Source organism: Pongo abelii, chromosome 18, assembly GCF_028885655.2.
Source record: "Pongo abelii isolate AG06213 chromosome 18, NHGRI_mPonAbe1-v2.0_pri, whole genome shotgun sequence".
NCBI lineage: Eukaryota > Metazoa > Chordata > Mammalia > Primates > Hominidae > Pongo > Pongo abelii.
The window spans coordinates 51,798,876-51,816,345 of NC_072003.2; the positions used below are offsets into that span (position 1 = coordinate 51,798,876).

The 17,470-nt window shown below is 40.9% G+C and overlaps 1 long non-coding RNA gene across 1 annotated transcript in view; it reads right to left on the bottom strand.

The window, feature by feature from the left end:
• Window positions 1–1,337: 1,337 nt before the first annotated feature.
• LOC134760394 (uncharacterized) overlaps window positions 1,338–17,470 on the bottom strand; it is a 54,715-nt gene continuing 38,582 nt past the window's right edge. Inside the window, exon 4 of the long non-coding RNA XR_010137768.1 lies at window positions 1,338–1,596. This is a non-coding gene — a long non-coding RNA (uncharacterized LOC134760394). The remainder of the gene's footprint in view (window positions 1,597–17,470) is intronic.

Genomic DNA, 17,470 nt, shown 5'->3' on the forward strand with positions numbered 1-17,470 from the left:
CACTTTTACAAATCTATGAAAGTAATTTAACCCCTCTGTGTTCAGCTTGCCCAAGATGAGATGTGAATACTATTAAACAGTATATACAGTTTAATTCTCTTGAGTTTTGGTGATGAAAAATCCTATCCAAATATTATGATCCTTGCAATATGTAATGTAACCAAATTAATGATAGCTCCAAGTGGAAATTAACAAGGCCAGGGCTACTCACGTTTCCTCTCATCTATTCCCATAGTAACAGCTAATGTATTATATTGCTAAAATATCTTATATTCAGTTTTATATCTGAACTTGGTGTTGTGTCATAAAGCGTAGCATTCCTATCCAGCCTGGATTCTTAATATGTGTATCCTCATGAAATTTAGGAGAGTTTCATGTCTGCGAATAGACACTTCACGTGCATAGTCTAAAAACCACATGCAGATAAAAAGCAAGTCAGAACCTACCAAGACTCTCACCATAGTGAACCTACACATGGTATAGAGGAAGAATTCTTACCTGGGGGACCTGATGACACATCACCAGTGCAGGACCTAAAACGAATCACCATAGAGAGATCCACACAGGAATTATAGTGTGAAAAAAAATCCCCAAGCATAGACATTGTTAGCTTCAGTTTTCAGTGAATCTAAACTCTTCTAGTATGAAAATGTGAGCTATTTTGATATTTTTACTTTGGTCAAAAAAATACGGAAATCCAAAAAATACAGAAATCTGGGGAAATGGGATGAAAATAAGCAAACTTTTCCTTCATGATAATAAATATATATTCAGTTGTGTACATGAGGTTGTTTCCCATACTACTACAATTTTAGTCCTATTGGTCTCTGTATTACCAGGCACAAGAAGAGCTCTAGAAAAGTAATCATTTTGTCAGTTGACTATTACTTTTACAAAGAATAGATACACCTATAGGTTCTGACAGATATATAGTAATTATGGAACAGTCACCTCCAACACCCTGGTAGCAAAATCTATTAAGCCAAGAATTCATTACCACAAATATGAAATGCAGCAAGTATTTGCTTATGACCTAAGTAGCTCTTCAATAAAGATATTTTAGAAACCAAAACACTCCACACAATCAGGAGGTGTGCAATTTTCACTGTATTTACACTCTGCCTTAAAAAAAAAATTTTGTATGTTGTCCTGCCTGTTTTCTGAAATATATTCTATTTCTTTTAAAGTGAAAGAATGACCTCTTTTGCAGGAACAATTTTCAGAGACAGCATGTTTATCAAATGGTTTCTCTGCTTTCATAAAAACAATTTATTTTCACTGAACTCTTCAAGATAAGCATCAAAGCCAGGAAGAATGTACAATGAAGTTTATAATTTCACTCCAGAAACAAATACTGGGTAGTTTTTATTTTGCTTAAGTGAAAAACATTTCTTTCCCCCAAGGAGCCAAAGGTAGTCATGGGGGAGGGGGTTTATACAGGAGTGAAAATCAGGAAGTCCAGACAGTCTTCAGCAGGAGGGGCCCCTGGTGTTGTCCACAAAGACCACCGGCTGAACAATGAAAGCTGGAGACCCAGTACTTTCTTCGCAAATGGGTGGGGGTCAGTCCACAGTTTTATTCTTCGCTAAGGGACAGCTATAGAGGCATTAAGGAGAGAAAATCATTAGGCAGATATAATTAAACCCTTCTATGACAGATCTATATACCATTGCACATAGATATCTCTCATAGTTGGTGCTTTGGATAACAATCCTTTCTTTGATAAGCATCCATGTTTCTAGCCTTAATTTATATGACATGTTATTTTTTAATAACCATAGCACAATAAAATTGTAAAAATAACCAAGAAAAGAACTGAGTCTAATAAAGATTCTGTTTCTTAAGAAATGGGAAACAATTGCATTTGATCACAGAACAGCCAAGGACTAGCAGCAAAATAATCTCTCCTAATTTACATAGATCTGTGCGTGCCAAACAGATGAATGTTTGCTTTTCGAGTAATAGTGCAGGTGCGTATCCTGCAGTGACTAAATCTCTAACTCATCAAACTGTTTTGCCAGAGTGGGACATGCCCTCTTTTTCTGGAACAGTTTCAAGTTTTCTCCCCAGCATTCCAGCCACCTGTTTATGGATTTCATCCTCAGGAGAAGATGCATGCAATTAGAAACAAGAAAATGAAAATAAATGACCTTGTTTGTTATTTATAACAAAGAAACTCCGCAAAATTAATGCTGTGAAGCTTGACCTCCTGACCCAGGAAAAAGAGCCACCTCATGGCTTTGTGGCCAATGGACAATAGTCGGGCAGCTCCCATTGTCCAGCCACCCTGACTTTTGGATGGTCATTAAAGCCATATATCCAAAATATTAAATGTTTTACAAGTTAGATTAGAGGATTTGTACTTTTTTAAATGCGTGTTTTAAAAACTGAGGTTAGTTAGCACAAGAGATTTTCTTTTTAAGGAGAGCAGGTAAAAATCATTTAGCTTCATCTACTCCCTCCATCCTGTGTCAACAACATGTTGAAGGAAAGGAAAAGATTTGAAAATTCTGAACTAGTGCTTTGAGAATTGAAGAATGGTTAAATATATAATAGAAATCAAATAGAAAGGTGGTCTTTGAAAGTGGTTCAGGGAAAACATTCTGTTTCCTCCTTGTTGAGTCCTCAGGGAGGAAAGGGAGAATTACAATGTTCTGTTACATAAATGCAGTGTGGATGGTGCCCCCTAGAGTTGTGCGATGAAATAGCATTGCTGTTTTTCCTTCCACCTCTTATCCCAACCCACACATCCTAGAAGCCCAGGGCAGGCAGGAAATGAAGATGGTAATGGAGTTTTGAAGACTCTTCAGAACTGGTGCTTGGGTGGAACATCTTGAGGTAGGATGGCAACTGAAAATGACACTCTCTTGTGTGGCTGATTCTAAAGCTGGCCTCCCCTACTGCATCTTGCCTCTTTCCCCATTTGGTCTCCTCCTTCATTCACCCACAACAAATTCCATGAGCGTCCTGGATTATCTAAACCTTAGAGTAAAATCCGTGTTTGATTTTTTTCCATCCAAGTTGCTTATTTATTGGCCAATCTGCCCAGTGCTACTACATCTTTAATTGTTTTATTTTTCCCCAGGAGGAAGTAACTGTTTAATCAAGAAGGATCTCTACTGTTCCTCAAAATATCTTCTTCACTGTGAAATAAAATCAGTTTCATAAGGCATGCAGATTGTCATGCAAACACCACCCTGAGCATTCTAGATCATACCTCCTCACCTTCCCTTTTCTTTCTGATCCCCTGAGGGTAGCTCATTATATGCCCCTCCCTACCACTTCTTGGGAATGCTGCAGCCATAAATCTGGAGAGGTCATTAGAATTACGAACTCTGGTTGGTGTCTCACATACCTACAACAACAACAACAACACCACAATTATAGCCACTGTAGAGCCCATGTCCTGGTTAATGTTTGTGTAACTGGCCAATTCTCAGGCCCAGAGAAAGGAGTTTAAGAAAGTTTTTCCATCTCACCAGTCTAAAACTTCTTCTGCAGTCCAAAACCACATTTCAACTATTGTTTAACTGAAAGACTGAGCCCTCTTAATCTGGAACCACCAACTAAATTCCCCCTGTGTGCTTAAACACCAAGTTAGAGAGCTGTGTTCAGTGCCAGCGAGAAAGAGTAGACTGTGATTACCCCATCTTACCCATAGCTGAAACCTGTGTCATTTATTTTTCAACAAATGCTGACTGTGCCTTTCTAACTATATGCTACTACGTTTCCAGAAATGGGAAAAAGCATGATCCCTGTTTATACTAAACATGACAAGACATGAGGAAAGTAGTATAATAATGAAATACTGTAATCAGTGCCATAGGAAAAGCATTCGCAGGCTAGTGTAGTCAACAAACATTTATTTACAGAAATTGTTACAGGTAATATGGTAGTGTGCTGCTTAGAAAAGGCGGGGATCATTTATGATCAGGATAATCAGAGGAAACTTCATGGAGAAGGCATTTGAAAGTAGATAGCATTTTGGGGAGGCAAAAGAGATGAAAAAATACACTAGTGGAGGGAGGTTTTGAACACAGTTGTTAAAGAGAAAATATTCCATGTGTGGTGGGAATTTTGGGTTGCATCAGCCATTTGTTGGGTAGATTAAACTTCAGTAACAAATAACCTTTAATATCTTAGTGGGTTACCAGCACAGAGGACTATTTCTCAGCTCTGTTCCGGTCCACCACCCATCAGCTGCTGTTCATTTGCAAATCTTCATCTCAGGACCAAAGCTGAAAAAGAAGCTTCTATCTGGGGCATGTGGGTCTTGTAGCAGAGGAAAAAGAGAGAGTGGAAACCCGCTACGGCTGTCAAAGCTTCTGCTCACATCATTCCCACTCACTTTTCACTGGGCAAAGCAAATCTGATGGCCAGGCCCCATGTCAATGGGGCAGAAAGTATGATCCTCCTGGAGGGACTGGTCTGGCAAAGAGTAAGGAGGAGCCCCCTATTTTGCAGTAATGTAGTCGGTGCCATGGAAAGAGTGTTTCAGAGACCTACCAAAAGTTTCAGGCAGCAAGCAAAATTGTTTAGCAGAAGGAGTAAGTGAGTGTTGAGGGGAAGAGTTTGGTGAGAAAAGACGCCAGGAAGTCATAGGGGGAAGGAGACAGGCTGGGAAGTGAAACATTGTGAAGTTTTGAAGGCTGGGCAGCTGAGTTAGATTTGATGCAAGAGAATGTATGATGGCATGAAAAAATGCGGCTGTGAGTTCTGATCTAAAGTTTATTTTGACCCATATAGAGCAGACTCATTTAACATTTAATTAGTTTATACTGTGTGTCAGTTGTGATGGCATGTAGACATTTGCATAGATCTATATTTTAAATTTTGATCCTCATGACACCTCTCTGGGTTAGATAAGTATTATTCTCTTTGTTAAGCTGAAGGAGGCTCACCAAAGTTGAATGACTTGCTTAAGGACACAAAAGCAGCACACAGAACTGTGATGCAAAGTGAGGTCTTTCTACTGCATCACTGCAGGGCAAAGAAATTAAAATGTCACCTTTCTTTAGTACTGACTTGTTATTCTTTATCTTCTCCTTAAATACACAGTCTGAAAACAAGGTTAATATGATGCTTTTTCTCCTCAAGCAGAAGTTGTAATTAAAATGATGTTTATATAACTACTCCTTGCATAGTATAACTTTATAAGTGAATAAAAAAGAGACAGATCTTTAACTGAGGTATTTATTATAAAATTTCGTGGCAGAGACAGTTACTTCTAACCAAATACAGAATTTGGATTTCCCCCACTATGTATTTCACAGTTTTTCCTGCTGTTAGGTGAGGAGCAGCTGAGGCAATAAAGAATTGGTGTGCTTCCTCCATATCTTTCTTGACCTGCTGTGGTGTCCTTGGAAGACACATGCACCAGATGGAAGAAGACAATTCATGCCTGAGAATTCACGTGAGCAAAACCATGTCTTGATGGTATTGCACTACAAGATATCCAGTGTCTATTTGTTACAGCAGCATAGCCCAACCTATCCTGATTAATACAGATCCTTCTGACTTTAATTGATACAAGGAAAGTGACCATATCTGTCTTGCACATCCTCTTATCCCTACTGCTGAATACAGGACCTCCCACAAAATATATGCTCAATAAATTTTGATTAGTGGAAAATGAATGAATCTCAAATTGAGTCTGGCCTCTGTCTACTATTTGGTTAAACCACTTATTAACTGCTTTTAGAAACCAGTGGTTGATCAATCTTTCTGATATATCATTTCATCAGATCACTCCTCAGATTAAGACTTTATTATATACTTAATCAATTTTAAACTCCTTCCTTTGACATTCAAGGTCCTCATAATCTCACCTAAATTCCTACAATTTTACTAATTTATTGCTCTAATCCAATCTAACCTATGACTACTGGCCTGTGACCCCGGTCACTATATTCACTGTTCTAGGGACAAACATTGTGTGTTCTTAAGCAAATCATTTCAAGTCTCTGAGCCTCAGTTTGTCATTCTGTAAAGTTGTTATTTGTAGCAAAAGACATAATGCATACAAAAATTTAAGTTATGCAGGGTTATGAAAATCCAAATTTATTTTGTACTTGTTGTTGGTATATATTAAATAAATTGATAGATCAGAGGAGTGACATTAAAAAAGGTGTTGCCATTTCAGTAACACATTTGTCAAAATCTCCCATGACAATCTTGCATGGAATTGCTGTCTAGGGAGCATTGGTAAAGGAAACCAGGGAGACCCTGTTGGTTACCTACTCCAAATTCATTCCCTCTTTTTTTTTCTTAACCCTACCTCTATTTTATTTAAGTTCTGCCCTTCTCCTTGGGACCATATTTATCTAGGGAGGATCCTTTATGATGGCCCTATTTTCACTGCCAGTGATTACTGTAGTCATGAACTCTGATGCATTTCTGGTTGATAAAATGTGGAAGAGTATAAGAGGGCTTCTAAGAAGGGTTTCCGTGCTTTTAAAAAGAAACACTCAGAAAATATATAATAATTTCTTCTTCTGGACAGTGTCATGTCTCAAAATGTTGCAGCCAGCTCATCAGCATGAAAGGATCTCTAGCCCGAGGTCAGAGCTGACACGCTGAGATGAGAATGGAGGGGCAGAAACACGGAAAGAACATAGATCCTTGATGATGTCAGGAGTCACTGATTAACTAACCCTGGAGCTCCTTCTGTCCTGATTTCTAGTTATGTGAAATAACTCATAATCTTATCTTTTGATCTAATTGAGTACTAGTTTTCTGTTACGTGCAATGGAAAGCAGTGAAACCCTCTTAGACTGAGTCCATTAGGGTACCCATAACAAAATACTGTAGGCTGGGTGGCTTTCATAACAGAAATTCATATTCTCACAGTTATGAAGGCTGGAAGTCCCCGATCAAGGTGCAGCAGGTTTAGATTCTCCTGAGGCCTCTCTCCTTGGCTTGCAGACGGCCGCCTTCTCACTGTGTCCTCACATGGCCCTCCCTCTGTGAGTGCACATCTCTGGTGTCTCTTCCTCTCTCATAAAGTCACAAGACAGATTGGATTAGGGCCCACCCTAAGGGCCTCATTTTAACCTAACCACCTCTTTAAAGGCTCTATCTCCAAATACAGTCACATTCTGAGGTACTGGGGGTTAGAGCTTTGACATATGAATTTATTTTATTTATTTTATTTTTTTTGAGATGGAGTCTCACTCTGTCACCTAGGCTGGAGTCCAGCAGTGTGATCTTGGCTCACTGCAATCTCCGCCTCCTGTGTTTAAGCAATTCTCCTGCCTCAGCCTCCCGAGTAGCTGGGATTACAGGCGCATGCCACCCACCCGGCTAATTTTTGTATTTTTAGTAGAGACGGGTTTCACCATGTTGGCCAGGCTGGTCTCAAACTCTTGACCTCAAGTGATCCACCCACCTCAGCCTCCCAAAGTGCTGGGATTACTGGCATGAGCCACCGCACCCAGCCGAAATATGAATTTTGTTGGGGACACAGTTCAGCCTATAACATTTACTCAAGCCAAAAAAAGGAGTTTATTTTAAAATCTCAGAAAAAAGCCTCACAGAATGCAAGTACACTTTATCAAAGTCAGACATCCAGAGAACTGGGAAGCCAATAGGCAGCTAATCTCTTCATGTTTTTCCCTCTTCATGGCTTCAATTTTACATTTCTCTCAGCATGCATGCTTTGGTTTTTTCTTTCTCCTCACCCTTCTGCTTATACAAAGCTCATCATGAGTGCCCGATGATGGGCTTCAGCCCCTAAGTCACATGACCCTTATGTTTGGCTACCCCTAGCTAGCAAACTCAGGCTCCATGCCTGTTTGTGAAATTCTTGAGATAGAGAATCTCATTGGCCCAGTTTGTATCAAGTGTTTATCCTTGGTCCAATAGGCTGTGGCCAGGGGCACGGGTCAGGCAGTATACAAGGGCTGCCTCTTGTGATCTGTGGCTAAGTTAGCTCACCCAGAGGACTTGAATGGGAATAAATTCCTTAGCAGCTCTAGTGGAAGAGGGTAATGTGGATAAAATTATAGTGTAGTCAAGTGGATTTGAAGCAGATGAAACAGTCATACACAAAGGTGTTGACTCATTACTGACAGGTTGGAAGAAGTCTTTAGTAAAGTCCCACTTTATCTTGCCCTTGGTTCTGATTTTTTTTAATGTTCCCAATATTTTAATAAACAGATTAGGACATAGAAAATATACGTACGAATTTTTAGTTGACAAAATGATGGAAACATTAGTTAAGATAGTTAGAAATGAGATTCAGACTCAAAATCATCTTAAAGGGCTAGAAATCTGTGTAGAATCAATAAGATAAAAATTAGCTCACATAAATATTAACTTCCAAATTTGGATTTCAGTGCTCACTTGCAAAGTGATGGAATGGAGTTTTCAAAATGAACTCTTAAATAAATTATAGCACTCTGTGGATATGTGTCTCTCTTTCCAAGAAGGAAGTCCTTTTTAATTAGTCGCATGCTAAAGTTAGTTTGGCTAAGTAAATGTTTTCCTAGGGTTGGAAGATTTCTATAATTTCAGTTTCCCTTTTGTTTGCAGATCAAGTAGTTTAAATGACCCAGTAAATAATTTGGAGTCACCACAGTTAACTCACCAACCTTGAAAATCCCTGAACCAAGAGGCCCCTTGATACTGTAAGGGAGGGCCACCATAATTAATAGCATAAGTCTAACCAGGGTACCATACCTTTCCCTATATTGCTGGATATTCTGTAAGTTTGGCTTTCCCAAGTTAGGAAACAGAGATAAGGATAAACTCACTTTCCAGCTATTTTGTTATGCCTTTTTTATTTCTTTCATCTTTTGGAAATGACCTTATGAATTTCCTCTTATTATGAAATATATCTTTATTGAAAACTGGAGTCCAAACATTACAAAAAAATACATAGCATAGGAAGTGAAATGAAATACTGCATAACCAATGTAAATGATTAGGTGACTCCTCTTTCAGATTACATTCCTGATCATTTTCTAACAAATTATCAATATTTTTATTTTAATGAATATAGAATCACACCCTACATATTCTGTTATAATTTGCTTTTCCCATGTAATAATATGGCCTGCAGGCTGTAATGATAGACTTGGTTGTTGCAGAACAATCCATTAGCCAAGGGCAACTAGAAAAGCCAGACAAAATATTCGATTGATTTGGTTTGAAGGCATGACAGAGCTACCATGTCTGCAAGGACTTGAGGGGCTAAGATTTTTGAGAAAAGGGAAGTACAAGGAGTGTGCTCGACATTCAGTCTGCTTTCCTCTCAAGGTCTTCAGCTTATTCACAAGTAGTGGCTGAGAGCAGAGAAGCTGAGCTAAGCTTCTGGCAGTCTTATCATACTGAGGGGAAACATTAGAATTCAGAGCCCTAAAAGGAAAAGAGTCCGTGATAAGCATCCCAAGGTTTTTGTTGACCTCCACCAAGGGCTATACCCTAGAACATAGGAGTGAACCAGAAATAGACCAACCCTCATAAAGAACAAAGTCTAGCTTTGATTAAACATTATCCCTGATTGGATTAGGTGATCTGCCTCTATGCTAACAGTTTACTAAAAATAAAAATGAATCTTCCTTGAAAGAAAATAAAATTACCAAGAGGCTCAAATTATCTTAATCTTATGTACACATCTGGCATCTAATTTCAAACTACCAGTCATTTAAGGAGACAAGACCACATGACTGAAGAAATAGACAAGAGGGGCGGACCCTAAGAGTGTCCGGATATTGGAGTTGCTAGACATTGACTTTAAAATAACTATGATTACATGGTCATTCTCTACTCACATTACTCAAGAGATACTTAGTACATGGACTTAGCACATGAGCTGTGTATGCAATAGTCCCTCAACAAATATTTAATGATATGAACTGATAATCCAAAATAATGGTACTAATATATTTGCAATTTTAACCTAAGTAATATATGGGCAATTGGGGTTTCTGAACACCCTATTAAGTCCTGTTGTCTGAGGGCTCCATTAAATCACCTCAGGTTCCTTGAGATGATTTAATGGAGCCCACAGACACTAAATTACATGGAGAAAGTCACTCTTTTCTATTTTTTTTAAGAGAAGGTTCTCACTCTGTTGTCCAGGCTGTGGTGCAGTAGTACAGTCATAGCTCACTGCAGCCTCAAACTCCTGGGCTCAAGTGATCCTCCTGCCTCAGCCTCTTGAGTAGCTGGGACTACAGGCATGCATCATCATATCTAAGTTTCCAACAAAAAATTTTGTAAAGACAGGGTCTCACTATGTTGCCCAAGCTAGTCTTAAACTCCTGGCCTCAAGTGATCCTCCTACCTCCCAAAGTGCTAGAATTATAGGTGTGAGATGCCCGGCCCCTTTTCTATTTCCTTTTAATCCTTCTGATTATGTCATAGAGGAAGTCTCAGCTTGGTGCTGACATGTCTTTTATACCATCCTAATGCTATTTGATTTTTTTTTTTTAACAGAGAAAGATCTCAAGCTTTGCAGTCAATGTCTTGGTATCTCTACTCTGGTGTTCTTAAGGAAAATGCTATGGGCTCCTTTGGACATCTGGTGAAGTCTATGAACCCTATATCAAAATAATGCTTGTAAACTCTTTCAATAAAATACCTAGTACTACAAAATAAAGAATATGTTGAAATACAGTTCCATCCACCATCCTCTTGCCACTACAGTTTGTGATTGTTGTATTTATTTTCATGGTTACTTTCTATTTATGGAAAGTGCAATTGGTTTCTGTTTATAGTCATGACATACAATTTGCATTTTAAATACATTTGTTTAAATTAAAGAGGGAAGATGAATTAAGGAAATAAGTAAGTAAAAGTAGGAAATATGACAAAGCTAAAAGTGGTGTGCTGTGATTGAGTGACGAATGCAGACTTAACCCAAGAGGTGACTTTAATAATGGGAATTTCAGGCACCCTTTCACATTGGGGACTGTACTAAACCAGGCTTGACACAAGCCTCACTTGTCCATCAGTCAATGTCCATTGATTGAGCAGCCCCACCAAGTACCAGACACTGTTCCAGGTGTGAGGGCAGGGCATTGAGCAAGGCAATTTATTCTCAAGGTGTTTACATTGTAGGGAAAGGATATAGACAACAGGCAAGCCAAAACATTCAATTAAAAGGTAACTTCAGATACTGATTTTTGTCCTGAAGGGCAAAAGGGTGACTAGAAGGGTGACTAGAGAGGGAGTGACTTAGGGTAGGTGTGGGACAGTAGCAGTGGGGTTTGTGGCTTGGCCCAGGGCTGCATTAGAAAAAGACCAGGCTCCCACTGCAGCAGTGCCCGGAAAAATGCAGAGACAAGCCAGGATTTCTGGATCATTACCATGAGGAAGGGAATAAATGTGTGTTCTCTTTCAGTTGCTCCTCTTGACACCTGGGTAAATGGCTGTTTACACAGGCAGATCACCCAGCCGCTCCCTCAAAGGTAAACAGCTGCTTCCTGCCTCCCCTGCTAGCACAGATTGGGGCCCTGAAACAGTGTGTACCCAGGCGAAAGAGGAGGTATTCTCCATTTAGGTTTCCATTCATTCATTCAGGCAAGATTTCTTGAGTGCTTCCTAAAATGCAGGCACCAAGGTAGGTACTGGGAACACAGTAAGGAACAATAAAGAGGTCCCTCCTCCCTGACCTCTCTCTCCTCTCCACTTAGAATCCAAGCTAGAGGTGTGCCTCAGAGTCTCAGGCCACTCCTCTCATGGTACAGACGGAAATATCAGAATCAGAAGAGGCAAAGTGACTTGCCCAAGATCTGGAGCTAGCCCACTTCAAGCAAGTCAGGTCTCAAAGCGGTGCCAGCTGCTTTCATTGCCTACTACCTGACTTGCTCAATCTTGGTCAGTATTTGGATTGGCACTTTTTAGTGTATTCTCCATTACTAGACTATTATGGCTTAGGGAAGGAGAAACCAGAGGTCCATCTTACAAGCACACTGAAATGTAATCCAATTCTAAGTCCCCGTATTACAACATGGACTACTGTGACTGACCACATTTGCCTTATATTTACCTTCTTCCACAGGGATATGCCCGATTTCAGTTTCCCACGTTGAAAAATAACTATAAAGCCTACAGTTGAGACAAACATACATTACATTTAAGCATACCTTCCATTTTTTATAAGGTACTATATTTTTAATTGTTTCAATCACTGTGAAATTAACAAATGTTCATGAGCACCCACTGTGGGAGCTCACAGTGTGGGAGCTCCGCCCTGGTGGAGGTACTGGGATTTAATGATAAACCAAAGACAAATATATGCTCAATCTGGTCTCTGCCCTCATATCTAGGCTGGGAGGTAAGCATTTGTCAAATAATCGCACATATATGATTGTGCATGTATGTATAAAACTAAACGCTTTGAGTTGTTTAATTAAAAAAAGGTCAAAAAGAAGTTTGCTTTGAAGAATAAGATCAAGGAATAAAAACTAGTCAGTTAAAAAAAATTACATATATAAACATAAATTTACCACCATAATAGATACTTGTGTTAGTGCAGGTCCTCCATGATGCACACTAAGACAGGAATAAACAGGTAACGGATTTATTGTGGAAAATGCCTGTGAGTGAAAATTGGAGGTCAAGCACGATGGCTCACGCATGTAATCCCAGCACTTTGGGAGGCCGAGGTAGGTAGGCTGCTTGAGCCCAGGAGTTCAAGATGAGCCTGGGAAACACAGCAAAACCCCATCCCTACAAAAAGACATACAAAAATTAGCCAGCTATGGTGCCGCATGCCTGTCATCCCACCCACCGGGAGGCTGAGGTGGGAGAATCACTTGAGCCAGGGAGTTGGAGGCTACAGTGAGTCTTGATCACGCCACTGCACTCCAGCCTGGGCAACAGACTGAGAACCTGTCTCAAAAAAAATAAATAAATAAATGAAAGGAAAAAATAAAAGAAAATGGTGGGGGAGGCTGGAGAAGGCCAGGAAAGCCATCAGACAGGGAAGTAGTTATGTGAAGAGGAGAGAGGAGGATGCATGGATGGGTGGTCTTAGATTCAGTGTCATCCTAAGGAAGTTCTGGCAAGGCCACATTTGCCCATCAGAAGAGTCCCCCTTTCTCAAGGATGGAACTGGCTTAGTTTTCCTGCTGGGCTTAGCTATAAGCTGGGAACAGCCATTGGGAAGTGTGGTCTCTGCAGACATGTGGTGATGGATTTGGAGTACAGCAGCTGGGGCTGTCCATCAGTAAGAGATCTAAGAATTACATGCTCATGGCCACTGCAATGCTACAATAGAGCAAAACACAATAATAACAAGATAAATTAGAGGGACATGATCTGGTCTGGGACAATGAAGATTGTTTCAGAAAATAGTCTCTGTCTTACATTCACAAGGGAAAAGAGCAATGTTCCAGAAAGAGAGTGGCGAGTGCAAAGGCCCTGTGGCAGAAGGCAGCATGGGATGTTCAAGAAACTGAAGGAAGGCCAGAGCAGCCTAATGGAAATAATATAGGAGAGAGTGGAATGTGAGGCTGAGAGGTGAGCATTGCTGGGGACCCCTACAAGGCCTTTAAGCAGAGGACATTGTTTTAAACACACATCTAAAACTCACTACTTACATGACAGACATAGGGCAGAGGGTGGAGTACTAGGCGTGTGCCTGGGTTTCCAGGTGTCTGAACTGTAGCATGACTGGTGAGACTGAAGGAGTAGAGAGGCTAAGGCCTTGATGTCACCTACTGTTGTTAGGATTAGAACAGGGGTCACAAACTGTTGGACCCCATGGCAAATGTAATTTTCTTTTTCAATTTTTTATTTTTTGAGACAGAGTCTCACTCTGTCGCACAGCCTAGAGTACAGGGGCACGATCTCAGCTCGCTGCAGCCTCAACCTCCCTGGCTCAAGCCATGCTCCCCCCACCTCAGCCTCCTGAGTAGCTGGGACTACAGGCACACACCACTCCACCCGGCTAATTTTTTTTCTTTTTCTTTTTTGTAGAGATGGGGTCCCACCTTGTTGTTCAGGTTGATCTCGAATTTTTGGGCTCAAGCAGTTCTCCCATCTCGGCTTCCCAAAGTGCTGGGATTACAGACATGAGCCACTGCACCCAGCCACAAAGGTAACCTAAAGATGCGTTTACTTTGACCCAGGCAGTAGTTTAAAAAAGTTTTAATTTGTTGTTCACATTTAAAAATTGGACAATTTCTACATAAAAAATCTGAATTACTCATGTCTCTTAAAAAAATAACATCTAGCAATGGTAGGCCCACATTCCTGCCTGAAAATAATTAGCTGGGAAAGAGTAGGGACTGCCCCCTTTAGACATGGTATAAATAGCATGGGAGTTGATCAGTAAATATTTGCTGAATGAATGAATACATGAATGAAAAGTCAGAGACCTATAGGTCAGCATGGACTGTGGTAAAGGAACCTGGCTGAGCCTGAAAGAGAATGTGATCTAAGATTAAATCCAGGGTGTGCTGGTAAATGTTTAACAACCAACTCTTTGGGGAGGAAAAAAAGTCCCAATTTGTAGTGTTTGCCGATTATTGTGATGTAAATACGCCCATCATGACCAATTTCAAGCTACCAACATGCTGACACTGAACTTGGAGTTGGAAGATGAGCAGGCATAATCAGGTCTCGTGAGATGGTCCAAGCCGGCCCCAGTACACCACTGTTATATATGAGGCTAGAATTACTACATAACTGGAATAGCAACTTTCTGGACCATATGCCTGGAACATAGCAGGTGCTGAATAAATGTTTGTTGATCCAGGAACTGACTGTGTTGAAGCCCACAGATGGGAAATCAGTAGAAGGTAGGTGAGAGTAAAAAGAGGGACAGAGAATTGGGGGTGCAGACCTCTGAACCATAAGTCAGAGGAATGTTGTACATATTTTCAGATCCCTCACTGGTCAAATGAAGGCAAAGGGTTAGATCTCTCCAAATCTTTAGAGGGACATGATGTAACTCCATGAAGTAACTCAGTGATTTTCAACATTAAAAACTGCAATTATCTTTTCAAACTAAATATTACAAATAAATTCTGATAAAAGGAAATGTACGTCTGTGGAGAGCCCTGATCCTATAACTGGTTTAGTATTCCCTGAAGCCACTTGTAGTAGCCTATTCACATGGGGACTCCCCAGTGAGCATTTTCTCATATCCACACTCTTGTGAAGGTCCTTCATCTTCAATCTGGACTGGGCCTGTGGCCTGATTCGACGCATAGAAGGCACAGATGAGAATAGGTGGGTTTCTGGCATAAGCTCAAAGAAGGCACAGTGGCTTCCAGAGCCCTGAGCTACTAGTAAGAAAGTCCAGCTACCCTGCTGGGAAGGCCATGGAGAGAGGCCATGGGGAGCTCATAGAGAAAGAGAGGGACCCTGAGACTACATGGAGCGAGGGAGAACAACACCCAGCCATCCCAGTGTCCCAGCTGAGCCCCACTCCAAACCCATCTGCCAACTGAGCACATCTACAAGAGTAACCACTGATAGGCCGGCACAAGCCCAGCCGAGTCCAGTTCAAATTGCAGATTTTAAGCAAATAAAGCAGTTGATGTTTTAAGGTTTTTAGATGATCTTAGAGTTTAGATTATGTTAAATATGTGAGATCCCTAAATAGCCATCAACAAAAAAATTGATCTGTACAATGGAGAACTGCACAGCTATTAAAAGAAGAAGGCAAATCCATGTTTACCAACATGAAAGAAAATCAGCAAGATTTACTCTAACATGACAAAGCAAGATTCAGACGAATCTGTAGGGTATAGCACGGGATTTGCCACTGCATAAAAAAGGGAAAGTAAGTGTGTGTGCATGCGTGCATGTGCATATGTGTGTGTGTGTGTGTGTGTGTGACTATAAATTTGTAAATGCATAGAAGATTTCTGGAAAGATACATAAGACATTAGAACAGACTGGAAGACTTGAAGAAGAAGGGAGATGGTGTATCCTTTTGTACATATTTTTACCTTGTTTGCAGGTATCACTTATTCAAATCATGGAAATAATATTTTAACAAAAAAGTGAGGCCTGTTTATATAATGTTGCACACAACTAGCTACCACACTATGGGAACACACTATTATATGAAACTTGATGATTCGAGTTTTGCCTAAATTTTACTCAGAATCGAATACAAGAATAGAGGAAAGAATTTAAAACCCATCTGGCTAATGCATACCCTTGCCAACTATTCTATTAGAACGGAAGATGGCAGTGGGGAGGGGGTTCTTACAATGGAAAAGGTATTGGCTTCCCTAGTGCCTGAGGTCGGATTCTCCAAGCAAATTCAGAGTGAAGGATTTTAATGAGAGTAATCTATGTGGGAAGTGGTCCCAGAAAGCACCAAAACAGAAGTGGGGAAAGGACACAGAGAAGGAAAGGAAGTCACTGAAGGGGTTGTGAGCAACTGGGGTTTCATCCCACTGGGGACCTCTGGGAGACACTGTAGGACATGTTTCAGGATGTCCCATCCAAAGTGGGAGGAATATGGAGAATTTATCCTCTGCTCCCAGGGGCATCAATTCTCCAGCGTTTCCAGTCAGCTCTGCTTGCTGGCTGAGATACCAGAGCAAGTGCTGGTCTGGGGAAGTTGTCAGCGTGTAGAGGAAGTGAGTACTGAGCAGATACAGGCAGGCACCATCAGTGCATCTGCTTACCTAGACAGCAAAGCCAGAGACAAAAACTCGTGTGCTTATGTGGCAGGGAGAGAGAGAGCGAACCATGCAGGGAAGTGCATTACTTCATGATTTTTTTTCTTTTTCTTTTTTTTTTTTTTTTTTTGAGATGGAGTTTCACTCTTGTTGCCCAGGCTGGAGTGCAGTGGCGCTATCTCAGCTCACTGTGATGTCTCCCTCCCAGTTTCAAGTGATTCTCCTGCCCTCTGCCTCCCAAGTAGCTGGGATTACAGGCGCCCACCACCAAGTCTGGCTAATTTTTTTTTTTTTTTTTGTATTTTTAGTAGAGATGGAGTTTTGCCATGTTGGCCAGGCTGGTCTCAAACTCCTGACCTCAGGTGATCCACCTGCCTCAGCCTCCCAAAGTGCTGGGATAACAGGCGTGAGCCACCGTGCCCAGCCGACAAGTTGATTTTTTAGTCTTATCAGATGTTTTCTAGGAGACCATAGGAAGCTACCTTATCTACACATTATGCCTCTGTAAAAGAGGAAGGAAGAAATTTCCAGGGGACTTCAGCTCTTCTGCACTTCTGCATTGTCCATGTAAAGGTGCTTATTGAGTACGGATCGTGGTGTCTTGCACCTAGGTGGCAGCAGGAAAGTCCTGGGGCAGGAAGTGAGTGGTACATAATGCAGGAGAGGGGAGAGGAGATGCCTGATAACCCTGAGAGTCTGGGAGCTGCTGCCCCAGTGAGCTCCTCCATCTGTAACACTGGCGGAAACTGTAGTAAGCAGGCTTTACAACAGTGGGAAGCGTGCATGCCGATGTCAGGGCCTCCCATCCAAAAGCAAGGCCAGGATGGATCCAGGGTGGTGAATAAATGAAACCTAATCCAGGACCTAACAAAAGA